Genomic DNA, 12,408 nt, shown 5'->3' with positions numbered 1-12,408 from the left:
AGCACAGATGAGTACTATCAGACAGGAGAGAGCACAGAGGAGTGCTATCAGACAGGATAGAGCACAAAGGAGTCCTATCAGACAGGAGAGAACACAGAGGAGTACTATCAGACAAGAGAGAGCACAGAGGAGTCCTATCAGACAGGAGAGAGCACAGAGGAGTGCTATCAGACAGGAGAGAGCAAATAGGAGTACTGTCAGACAAGAGAAAGCACAGAGGAGTGCTATCGGAAAGAAGAGAGCACAGAGGAGTACTATCAGACAGGAGAGAGCACAGAGAAGTACTGTCAGACAAGAGAAAGCACAGAGGAGTGCTATCGGACAGGAAAGAGCACAGAGGAGTACTATCAGACAGGAAAGAACACAGAAGAATACTATCAGACAGGAGAGAGCACAGAGAAGTACTATCAGACAGGAGAGAGCACAGAGGAGTACTATCAGACAGGAGAGAACACAGAGGAGTACTATAAGACAGGAGAAAGCACAGATGAGTGCAATCAGACTAGAGAGAGCACAGAGGAGTGCTATCAGACAGGAGAGAACACAGAGGAGTGCTATTAGACAGGAGAGAGCACAGAGGAGTGCTATCAGACAGGAGAGAGCACAGAGGAGTACTATCAGACAGGAGAGAGCACAGAAGAGTGCTATCAGACAGGAGAGAGCACAGAGGAGTACTATCAGACAGGATAGAGCACCAAGGAGTCCTAACAGACAGGAGAGAGCACAGAGGAGTACTATCAGACAAGAGAGAGCACAGATGAGTACTATCAGACAGGAGAGAGCACAGAGGAGTGCTATCAGACAGGATAGAGCACAAAGGAGTCCTATCAGACAGGAGAGAACACAGAGGAGTACTATCAGACAAGAGAGAGCACAGAGGAGTCCTATCAGACAGGAGAGAGCACAGAGGAGTGCTATCAGACAGGAGAGAGCAAACAGGAGTACTGTCAGACAAGAGAAAGCACAGAGGAGTGCTATCGGAAAGAAGAGAGCACAGAGGAGTACTATCAGACAGGAGAGAGCACAGAGGAGTACTGTCAGACAAGAGAAAGCACAGAGGAGTGCTATCAGACAGGAGAGAGCACAGAGAAGTATTATCAGACAGGAGCGAGCACAGAGGATTGATATCAGACAGGAGAGAGCACAGAGGAGTACTATCAGACGGAAGAGAGCACAGAGGAGTGCAATCAGACAGGAGAGAGCACAGAGGAGTGCTATCAGAAAGGAGAGAGCACAAAGGAATATTATCAGACAGGAGAGAACACAGAGGAGTGCTATCAGACAGGAGAGAGCATAGAGGAGTGCTATCAGACAGGAGAGAGCACAGAGGAGTACTATCAGACATGAGAGAGCACAGAGGAGTCTTATCAGACAGGAGAGAGCACAGAGGAGTACTATCAGACAGGAGAGAACACAGAGGAATACTATAAGACAGGAGAAAGCACAGATGAGTGCAATCAGACTAGAGAGAGCACAGAGGAGTGCTATGAGACAGGAGAGAACACAGAGGAGTGCTATTAGACGGGAGAGAGCACAGAGGAGTGCTATCAGACAGGAGAGAGCACAGAGGAGTGCTATCAGACAGGAGAGAGCACAAAGGAGTGCTATCGACAGGAGAGAACACAGAGGAGTCCTATCAGACAGGAGAGAGCACAGAGGAGTGCTATCAGACAGGAGAGAGCACAGAGGAGTGCTATCAGACAGGAGAGAGCACATGGGAGTACTAGCAGACAGGAGAGAGCACAGAGGAGTTCTATCAGACAGGAGAGAGCACAGAGTAGTGCTATCAGACAGGAGAGAGCACAAAGGAGTGCTATCGACAGGAGAGAGCACAGATGAGTCCTATCAGACAGGAAAGAGGACAGAGGAGTGCTATCAGACAGGAGAGAGCACAGAGGATTGCTATCAGACAGGAGAGAGCACAGAGGAGTACTATCAGACAGGAGAGAGCACAGAGGAGTACTATCAGACAGGAGAGAACACAGAGGAGTACTATAAGACAGGAGAAAGCACAGATGAGTGCAATCAGACTGGAGAGAGCACAGAGGAGTGCTATCAGACAGGAGAGAGCACAGAGGAGTGCTATCAGACAGGAGAGAGCACAGAGGAGTACTATCAGACAGGAGAGAGCACAGAGGAGTACTATCAGACAGGAGAGAGCACAGAGGAGTACTATCAGACAGGATAGAGCCCAAAGGAGTCCTATCAGACAGGAAAGAGCACAGAGGAGTACTATCAGACAAGAGAGAGCACAGATGAGTACTATCAGACAGGAGAAAGCACAGAGGAGTGCTATCAGACAGGAGAAAGCACAGATGAGTGCAATCAGACAGGAGAGAGCACAGAGGAGTGCAATCAGACAGGAGAGAGCACAAAGGAGTGCTATCGACAGGAGAGAGCACAGAGGAGTACTAGCAGACAAGAGAGAGCACAGAGGAGTTCTATCAGACAGGAGAGAGCACAGAGGACTACTGTCAGACAAGAGAAAGCACAGAGGAGTGCTATCAGACAGGAGAGAGCACAGAGGAGTACTATCAGACAGGAGAGAACACAGAGAAGTAATATCAGACAGGAGAGAGCACAGAGGACTACTGTCAGACAAGAGAAAGCACAGAGGAGTGCTATCAGACAGGAAAGAGCACAGAGGAGTACTATCAGACAGGAAAGAACACAGAAGAATACTATCAGACAGGAGAGAGCACAGAGAAGTACTATCAGACAGGAGAGAGCACAGAGGAGTACTATCAGACAGGAGGGAACACAGAGGAGTACTATAAGACAGGAGAAAGCACAGATGAGTGCAATCAGACTAGAGAGAGCACAGAGGAGTGCTATCAGACAGGAGAGAGCACAGAGGAGTGCTATCAGACAGGAGAGAGCACAGAGGAGTACTATCAGACAGGAGAGAGCACAGAAGAGTGCTATCAGACAGGAGAGAGCACAGAGGAGTACTATCAGACAGGATAGAGCACCAAGGAGTCCTAACAGACAGGAGAGAGCACAGAGGAGTACTATCAGACAAGAGAGAGCACAGATGAGTACTATCAGACAGGAGAGAGCACAGAGGAGTGCTATCAGACAGGATAGAGCACAAAGGAGTCCTATCAGACAGGAGAGAACACAGAGGAGTACTATCAGACAAGAGAGAGCACAGAGGAGTCCTATCAGACAGGAGAGAGCACAGAGGAGTGCTATCAGACAGGAGAGAGCAAATAGGAGTACTGTCAGACAAGAGAAAGCACAGAGGAGTGCTATCGGAAAGAAGAGAGCACAGAGGAGTACTATCAGACAGGAGAGAGCACAGAGAAGTACTGTCAGACAAGAGAAAGCACAGAGGAGTGCTATCGGACAGGAAAGAGCACAGAGGAGTACTATCAGACAGGAAAGAACACAGAAGAATACTATCAGACAGGAGAGAGCACAGAGAAGTACTATCAGACAGGAGAGAGCACAGAGGAGTACTATCAGACAGGAGAGAACACAGAGGAGTACTATAAGACAGGAGAAAGCACAGATGAGTGCAATCAGACTAGAGAGAGCACAGAGGAGTGCTATCAGACAGGAGAGAACACAGAGGAGTGCTATTAGACAGGAGAGAGCACAGAGGAGTGCTATCAGACAGGAGAGAGCACAGAGGAGTACTATCAGACAGGAGAGAGCACAGAAGAGTGCTATCAGACAGGAGAGAGCACAGAGGAGTACTATCAGACAGGATAGAGCACCAAGGAGTCCTAACAGACAGGAGAGAGCACAGAGGAGTACTATCAGACAAGAGAGAGCACAGATGAGTACTATCAGACAGGAGAGAGCACAGAGGAGTGCTATCAGACAGGATAGAGCACAAAGGAGTCCTATCAGACAGGAGAGAACACAGAGGAGTACTATCAGACAAGAGAGAGCACAGAGGAGTCCTATCAGACAGGAGAGAGCACAGAGGAGTGCTATCAGACAGGAGAGAGCAAACAGGAGTACTGTCAGACAAGAGAAAGCACAGAGGAGTGCTATCGGAAAGAAGAGAGCACAGAGGAGTACTATCAGACAGGAGAGAGCACAGAGGAGTACTGTCAGACAAGAGAAAGCACAGAGGAGTGCTATCAGACAGGAGAGAGCACAGAGAAGTATTATCAGACAGGAGCGAGCACAGAGGATTGATATCAGACAGGAGAGAGCACAGAGGAGTACTATCAGACGGAAGAGAGCACAGAGGAGTGCAATCAGACAGGAGAGAGCACAGAGGAGTGCTATCAGAAAGGAGAGAGCACAAAGGAATATTATCAGACAGGAGAGAACACAGAGGAGTGCTATCAGACAGGAGAGAGCATAGAGGAGTGCTATCAGACAGGAGAGAGCACAGAGGAGTACTATCAGACATGAGAGAGCACAGAGGAGTCTTATCAGACAGGAGAGAGCACAGAGGAGTACTATCAGACAGGAGAGAACACAGAGGAATACTATAAGACAGGAGAAAGCACAGATGAGTGCAATCAGACTAGAGAGAGCACAGAGGAGTGCTATGAGACAGGAGAGAACACAGAGGAGTGCTATTAGACGGGAGAGAGCACAGAGGAGTGCTATCAGACAGGAGAGAGCACAGAGGAGTACTATCAGACAGGAGAGAGCACAGAAGAGTGCTATCAGACAGGAGAGAGCACAGAGGTGTACTATCAGACAGGATAGAGCACCAAGGAGTCCTAACAGACAGGAGAGAGCACAGAGGAGTACTATCAGACAAGAGAGAGCACAGATGAGTACTAGTGTTGCTCGCGAATATTCGCAATTCGAATATTATTCGCGAATATCGCATATTCGCGAATTCGCGAATTTCGCGAATATAGCGCTATATATTCGTAATTACGAATATTCTTTTTTTTTTTTTTTTTTTCTTCACAGTACACATCACAGTGATCACCCCTCTCTGCTTCCAGCTTGTGTGGTGTAAAGAAGGCTGTAATACTACTGTGTGAGACTGGCGTGCGAAAATTCGCATATGCGAAAACTAGCATATGCTAATTTTCGCATATGCGAATTTCCGCTTATGTTAATTTTCGAATGTGCGTATTTTCGCATACGCGAAAATAAAACGGGGATATAACGAATATGCGAATATTCGCGAATATATGACGAATATTCGTCCATATATTCGCGAATATTCGCGAATTCGAATATGGCCTATGCCGCTCAACACTAATGAGTACTATCAGACAGGAGAGAGCACAGAGGAGTGCTATCAGACAGGATAGAGCACAAAGGAGTCCTATCAGACAGGAGAGAGCACAGAGGAGTACTATCAGACAAGAGAAAGCACAGAGGAGTCCTATTAGACAGGAGAGAGCACAGAGTAGTCCTATCAGACAGTAGAGAGCACAGAGGAGTACTATCAGACAGGAGAGAGCACAGAGGAGTCCTATCAGACAAGAGAGAGTAAAGAGGAGTGCTATCAGACAGGAGAGCACAGAGGAGTACTATCAGACAGGAGAGAGCACAGAGGAGTGCTATCAGACAGGAGAGAGCACAGAGGAGTATTATCAGACAAGAGAGAGCACAGAGGAGTCCTATCAGACAGTAGAGAGCACAGAGGAGTGCTATCAGACAGGAGAGAGCACAAAGGAGTGCTATCGACAGGAGAGAACACAGAGGAGTCCTATCAGACAGGAGAGAGCACAGAGGAGTGCTATCAGACAGGAGAGAGCACAGAGGAGTGCTATCAGACAGGAGAGAGCACATGGGAGTACTAGCAGACAGGAGAGAGCACAGAGGAGTTTTATCAGACAGGAGAGAGCACAGAGTAGTGCTATCAGACAGGAGAGAGCACAAAGGAGTGCTATCGACAGTAGAGAGCACAGATGAGTCCTATCAGACAGGAAAGAGGACAGAGGAGTGCTATCAGACAGGAGAGAGCACAGAGGATTGCTATCAGACAGGAGAGAGCACAGAGGAGTACTATCAGACAGGAGAGAGCACAGAGGAGTACTATCAGACAGGAGAGAACACAGAAGAGTACTATCAGACAGGAGAGAGCACAGATGAGTACTATCAGACAGGAGAGAACACAGAGGAGTACTATAAGACAGGAGAAAGCACAGATGAGTGCAATCAGACTGGAGAGAGCAGAGAGGAGTGCTATCAGACAGGAGAGAGCACAGAGGAGTGCTATCAGACAGGAGAGAGCACAGAGGAGTACTATCAGACAGGAGAGAGCACAGAGGAGTACTATCAGACAGGAGAGAGCACAGAGGAGTACTATCAGACAGGATAGAACCCAAAGGAGTCCTATCAGACAGGAAAGAGCACAGAGGAGTACTATCGGACAAGAGAGAGCACAGATGAGTACTATCAGACAGGAGAAAGCACAGAGGAGTGCTATCAGACAGGAGAAAGCACAGATGAGTGCAATCGACAGGAGAGAGCACAGAGGAGTGCAATCAGACAGGAGAGAGCACAAAGGAGTGCTATCGACAGGAGAGAGCACAGAGGAGTACTAGCAGACAAGAGAGAGCACAGAGGAGTTCTATCAGACAGGAGAGAGCACAGAGGACTACTGTCAGACAAGAGAAAGCACAGAGGAGTGCTATCAGACAGGAGAGAGCACAGAGGAGTACTATCAGACAGGAGAGAACACAGAGAAGTACTATCAGACAGGAGAGAGCACAGAGGACTACTGTCAGACAAGAGAAAGCACAGAGGAGTGCTATCAGACAGGAAAGAGCACAGAGGAGTACTATCAGACAGGAAAGAACACAGAAGAATACTATCAGACAGGAGAGAGCACAGAGAAGTACTATCAGACAGGAGAGAGCACAGAGGAGTACTATCAGACAGGAGGGAACACAGAGGAGTACTATAAGACAGGAGAAAGCACAGATGAGTGCAATCAGACTAGAGAGAGCACAGAGGAGTGCTATCAGACAGGAGAGAGCACAGAGGAGTGCTATCAGACAGGAGAGAGCACAGAAGAGTGCTATCAGACAGGAGAGAGCACAGAGGAGTACTATCAGACAGGATAGAGCACCAAGGAGTCCTAACAGACAGGAGAGAGCACAGAGGAGTACTATCAGACAAGAGAGAGCACAGATGAGTACTATCAGACAGGAGAGAGCACAGAGGAGTGCTATCAGACAGGATAGAGCACAAAGGAGTCCTATCAGACAGGAGAGAACACAGAGGAGTACTATCAGACAAGAGAGAGCACAGAGGAGTCCTATCAGACAGGAGAGAGCACAGAGGAGTGCTATCAGACAGGAGAGAGCAAATAGGAGTACTGTCAGACAAGAGAAAGCACAGAGGAGTGCTATCGGAAAGAAGAGAGCACAGAGGAGTACTATCAGACAGGAGAGAGCACAGAGGAGTACTGTCAGACAAGAGAAAGCACAGAGGAGTGCTATCAGACAGGAAAGAGCACAGAGGAGTACTATCAGACAGGAGAGAGCACAGAGGAGTACTATCAGACAGGAGAGAACACAGAGGAGTACTATAAGACAGGAGAAAGCACAGATGAGTGCAATCAGACTAGAGAGAGCACAGAGGAGTGCTATCAGACAGGAGAGAACACAGAGGAGTGCTATTAGACAGGAGAGAGCACAGAGGAGTGCTATCAGACAGGAGAGAGCACAGAGGAGTACTATCAGACAGGAGAGAGCACAGAAGAGTGCTATCAGACAGGAGAGAGCACAGAGGAGTACTATCAGACAGGATAGAGCACCAAGGAGTCCTGACAGGAGAGAGCACAGAGGAGTACTATCAGACAAGAGAGAGCACAGATGAGTACTATCAGACAGGAGAGAGCACAGAGGAGTGCTATCAGACAGGATAGAGCACAAAGGAGTCCTATCAAACAGGAGAGAACACAGAGGAGTACTATCAGACAAGAGAGAGCACAGAGGAGTCCTATCAGACAGGAGAGAGCACAGAGGAGTGCTATCAGACAGGAGAGAGCAAACAGGAGTACTGTCAGACAAGAGAAAGCACAGAGGAGTGCTATCGGAAAGAAGAGAGCACAGAGGAGTACTATCAGACAGGAGAGAGCACAGAGGAGTACTGTCAGACAAGAGAAAGCACAGAGGAGTGCTATCAGACAGGAGAGAGCACAGAGAAGTATTATCAGACAGGAGCGAGCACAGAGGATTGATATCAGACAGGAGAGAGCACAGAGGAGTACTATCAGACGGAAGAGAGCACAGAGGAGTGCAATCAGACAGGAGAGAGCACAGAGGAGTGCTATCAGAAAGGAGAGAGCACAAAGGAATATTATCAGACAGGAGAGAACACAGAGGAGTGCTATCAGACAGGAGAGAGCATAGAGGAGTGCTATCAGACAGGAGAGAGCACAGAGGAGTACTATCAGACATGAGAGAGCACAGAGGAGTCTTATCAGACAGGAGAGAGCACAGAGGAGTACTATCAGACAGGAGAGAGCACAGAGGAGTACTATTAGACAAGAGAGAGCACAAAGGAGTGCTATCAGACAGGAGAGAGCACTGAGGAGTACTGTCAGACAAGAGAAAGTACAGAGGAATGCTATCGGAAAGGACAGAGGAGTACTATCAGACAGGAGAGAGCACAGACGAGTACTATCAGACAGGAGAGAGCACAGAGGTGTACTATCAGACAGGAGAGAGCAAAAAGGATTGATATCAGACAGGAGAGAGCACAGAGGAGTACTATCAGACAGAAGAGAGCACAGAGGACTGCAATCAGACAGGAGAGAGCACAGAGGAGTGCTATCAGACGGGAGATAGCACAGAGGAGTGCTATCAGACAGGAGAGAGCACAGAGGAGTACTATCAGACAGGAGAGAGCACAGAGGACTACTATCAGACAAGAGAGAGCACAGAGGAGTGCTATCAGACAGGAGATAGCACAGAGGAGTGCTATCAGACAGAAGACAGCACAGAGGAGTGCAATCAGACAGGAGAGAGCACAGAGGAGTGCTATCAGACAGGAGATAGCACAGAGGAGTGCTATCAGACAGGAGAGAGCACAGAGAAGTACTATCAGACAGGAGAGAGCACAGAGGAGTACTATCAGACAGGAGAGAGTACAGAGGAGTACTATCAGACAGGAGAGAGCACAGTTGAGTACTATCAGACAGGAGAGAGCACAGAGGAGTACTAACAGACAAGAGAGAGCACAGAGGAGTACTATCAGACAGGAGAGAGCACAGAGGAGTGCTATCAGACAGGAGAGAGCACAGAGGAGTGCTATCAGACAGGAGAGAACACATATGATTACTATCAGACAGGAGAGAGCACAGAGGTGTGCTATCAGACAGAAGAAAGCACAGAAAAGTATTAACAGACAGGAGCACACAGAGGAATGCTAGCCCACCCTCACTTACTGGACTTTGTCCATGCCTGTGCTTTAGCTTGGAAAAAGCCATGATTTTATAAGCCATGATTTCTATAAAAAGGAAATAACATTTTCTTATGAAGTGTATTAGAAAGGTTAATGTTTTGCCAAGATGTGCAACATATAAAAAGATTTTGAATGTGACAGAGCCCATTTAAGCTCAATAATCATCTTCTTGGGCCTGTCTGTAAAATGTCATCAATTATTTCTCTGCCCCCTAAATGGGCATTCTCCGATCCGAAAACTTGTTATATGTTATTACTGATGAAAATGAATGACCTTTTGTAATATGGTTGTTTAAAATGTTTTCAATATATTTAATAAAGAAAACGGACATTAAACAGTACTGCAGCAGCATCAGGCTTGTCCATGAGTCATGGACAAAGATGACTCATGGACAATGTCAGGATCCGGGCTGGTAGCTGGTAGCGGAGGCTGGTGGTGGATCCGCTGTGCCAGAGAGGTGATGACGTGGGCCGTACCAGGGGAACAGAGTCTAAGGAGTTACTGGTCTTCACCAGAGCCCGCCGCAAAGCGGGATGGACTTGCTGCGGCAAGAAACCCCCAGGTTGTTCCACCCAGTAGCGACTCAACCTCTCTGGCTGCTGAGATAAGGCAAGGTACAAGAGGATCAGGCAAAGGCGTAGTCAAACGTAGCAAATGGTCAGGGCAGGCGGCTCAGGTTCACAGGCGGAAGTCAGTCGCAATGGGAACGGCAACAGGCAGGGTAACACAGGAACAAGGAATGCTTTCTCTCAGGCACAAAGGCAACAAAGATCTGGCAGGAGGCTGTGGGAGGAGACGGTACTTATAGGCAGTGCACAGGTGAGGCCTAATTAAGTCCAAACAGCACTCCCTCTCACAAAGCTTAACCCTTAATGAACCACTTTGGACCAGGCACCAATCACCTGTACACTGGTCCTTTAGATCTAAGGGTCCGGCGCCCTAGAGAGCGGGGATGCACACGCTGTGATGCCGGAGCGCTGCCTTGGAACTCACGCTGTGAGCGCTCCAAAGCCAGCCGGGGGCCCGGAGCACTCAGCGTAACAGTACCCCCCCCCCCTTTGGTCTCCCCCTCTTTTTGGTACCCAAGAACTTGAGGATAAGGCCGCGGTCTAGGATGTTCTCCTCCGACTCCCAAGATCTCTCCATGACCTCCCAGTCGACCAGAAAGAATTTTCTCCCTCTAACCCCTTTCGATGCCAAAATCTCCTTGACGGAGAACACATCTGAAGTTCCAGACAAGGGAGTGGGAGAAATGTCCTTGGGGGAAAAACGGTTGAAGATTGCTGGTTTCAGAAGGGAGACATGAAAAGAATTAGGCATTCTGAGGGAGGAAGGGAGATGAAGCTGATAGACCACTGGATTCATTTTCTTCTTGATTCTGTAGGGGCCCAAGTAACGGGGACCTAATTTGTAACTTGGGACCCTAAATCGGATGTACTTGGAAGACAGCCACACTTTGTCCCCTGGGGCAAAAACTGGAGGAACCCGATGTTTCTTATCGGCCTGTGTCTTCATGCGAAAGGTGGCTGCAAGAAGAGATTGGCGCGTCTCGCGCCAGATGGATACAAAGTCCCGGACAAGAGGCGGCAAAGGGTGATGTCCATACACCACGAAAAAAGGAGACTTGTTAGAAGCGGAGGACTCTTTGTGATTGTAGGAGAACTCAGACCACGGGAGCAAGTCTACCCAATCATCCTGACGAGATGAGACAAAGTGCCGGAGATAGTCACCCAAAATTTGATTAATGTGCTCTACTTGACCGTTGGACTGGGGGTGGTAGGAAGAAGAGAAGTCCAATTTAATCTACAGTTGACCACAGAGGTCTCTCCAAAACTAAGACACAAACTATACCCCTCTGTCGGATACAATGTGTGTGGGTAGGCCATGGAGACGAAAAATGTAAGAAAGAAATAGTTTCGCCAGTAATGGCGCAGAAGGAAGAGCAGACATAGGTACAAAGTGCGCCATCTTGGAAAACCGGTCCACAACCACCCAAATAACAGTTTTGCCATGAGAAGGTGGGAGATCGGTGACAAAGTCCATGGCGATGGGGGACCATGGAGTCTCTGGAACTGGCAGCGGCTGAAGCAGGCCTGCCGGTCTCTGGCGTGGTGTCTTGTCCCGGGCGCACACAGCACAGGCCTGGACGAAATCCTTAACGTCCCTCTCCAGTACCTTCTGGAGATCAGTTGTAGGGTTTTCCGAAGACCTGGATGGCCTGCCACCAGTGAAGAATGTCCCCACTTGAGTACCCTAAGACGAAGACGAGGTGGCACGAAGGTCTTGCCCGGAGTAAGAAGACGTAAATCCACAGGAGCAGAAACAATCAATTGCTCGGGAGGAATGATATGCTGAGGTGACACTTCTCCGGTGACATCTGAGGTGCGAGAGAGAGTGTCAGCCCGGATGTTTTTGGCAGCCGGTCTGAAATTAATAAGAAAATTAAACCGGGAGAAAAACAGAGACCAGCGGGCTTTGCGGGGATTAAGTCTTTGAGCAGACTGAAGATAGGACCGATTCTTGTGGTCCGTAAATATGTTCACAGGGTGAACAGACCCCTCTAGGAGATGTCTCCATTCTTCCTGCGCCAACTTGATGGCAAGAAGTTTTCTGTCTCCGATTGAGTAGTTTCTCTCAGCAGACAAGAAGGTTTTGGAGAAAAACCCACAGGTGACGGATCTCCCCATTAAGGACTTCTGGGTTAGTACGGCTCAGGCTCCAACAGAGGAGGCATCCACCTCTAAGAAGAAGGGCTTTGAGGAATCCGGTCTGGTGAGGACAGGTGCAGAAGCAAAGGCGGACTTCAGGGTGCGGAAAGTCTCTTCGGCCAGAGGAGTCCATGATTTAGGATTAGCCCCTTTCTTAGTCAGGGCCACGATTGGAGCCACTAGGGTGGAGTAATGTGGAATAAATTGCCGGTAATAATTGGCAAAACCCAGGAACCTCTGTATGGCCCGTAAACCTGTGGGACGAGGCCAATTCCGAACTGCCGAGAGTTTAGAAGGGTCCATCTGTAGGCATTGTTTGGAGATGATGTAACTAAGAAAAGGCCGGCGA

Source organism: Hyla sarda, chromosome 1 (genome assembly GCF_029499605.1).
Source record: "Hyla sarda isolate aHylSar1 chromosome 1, aHylSar1.hap1, whole genome shotgun sequence".
Taxonomy (NCBI): domain Eukaryota; kingdom Metazoa; phylum Chordata; class Amphibia; order Anura; family Hylidae; genus Hyla; species Hyla sarda.
The sequence above is the reverse complement of the archived record's forward strand: the minus strand, read 5'-3'. Positions refer to the sequence as shown.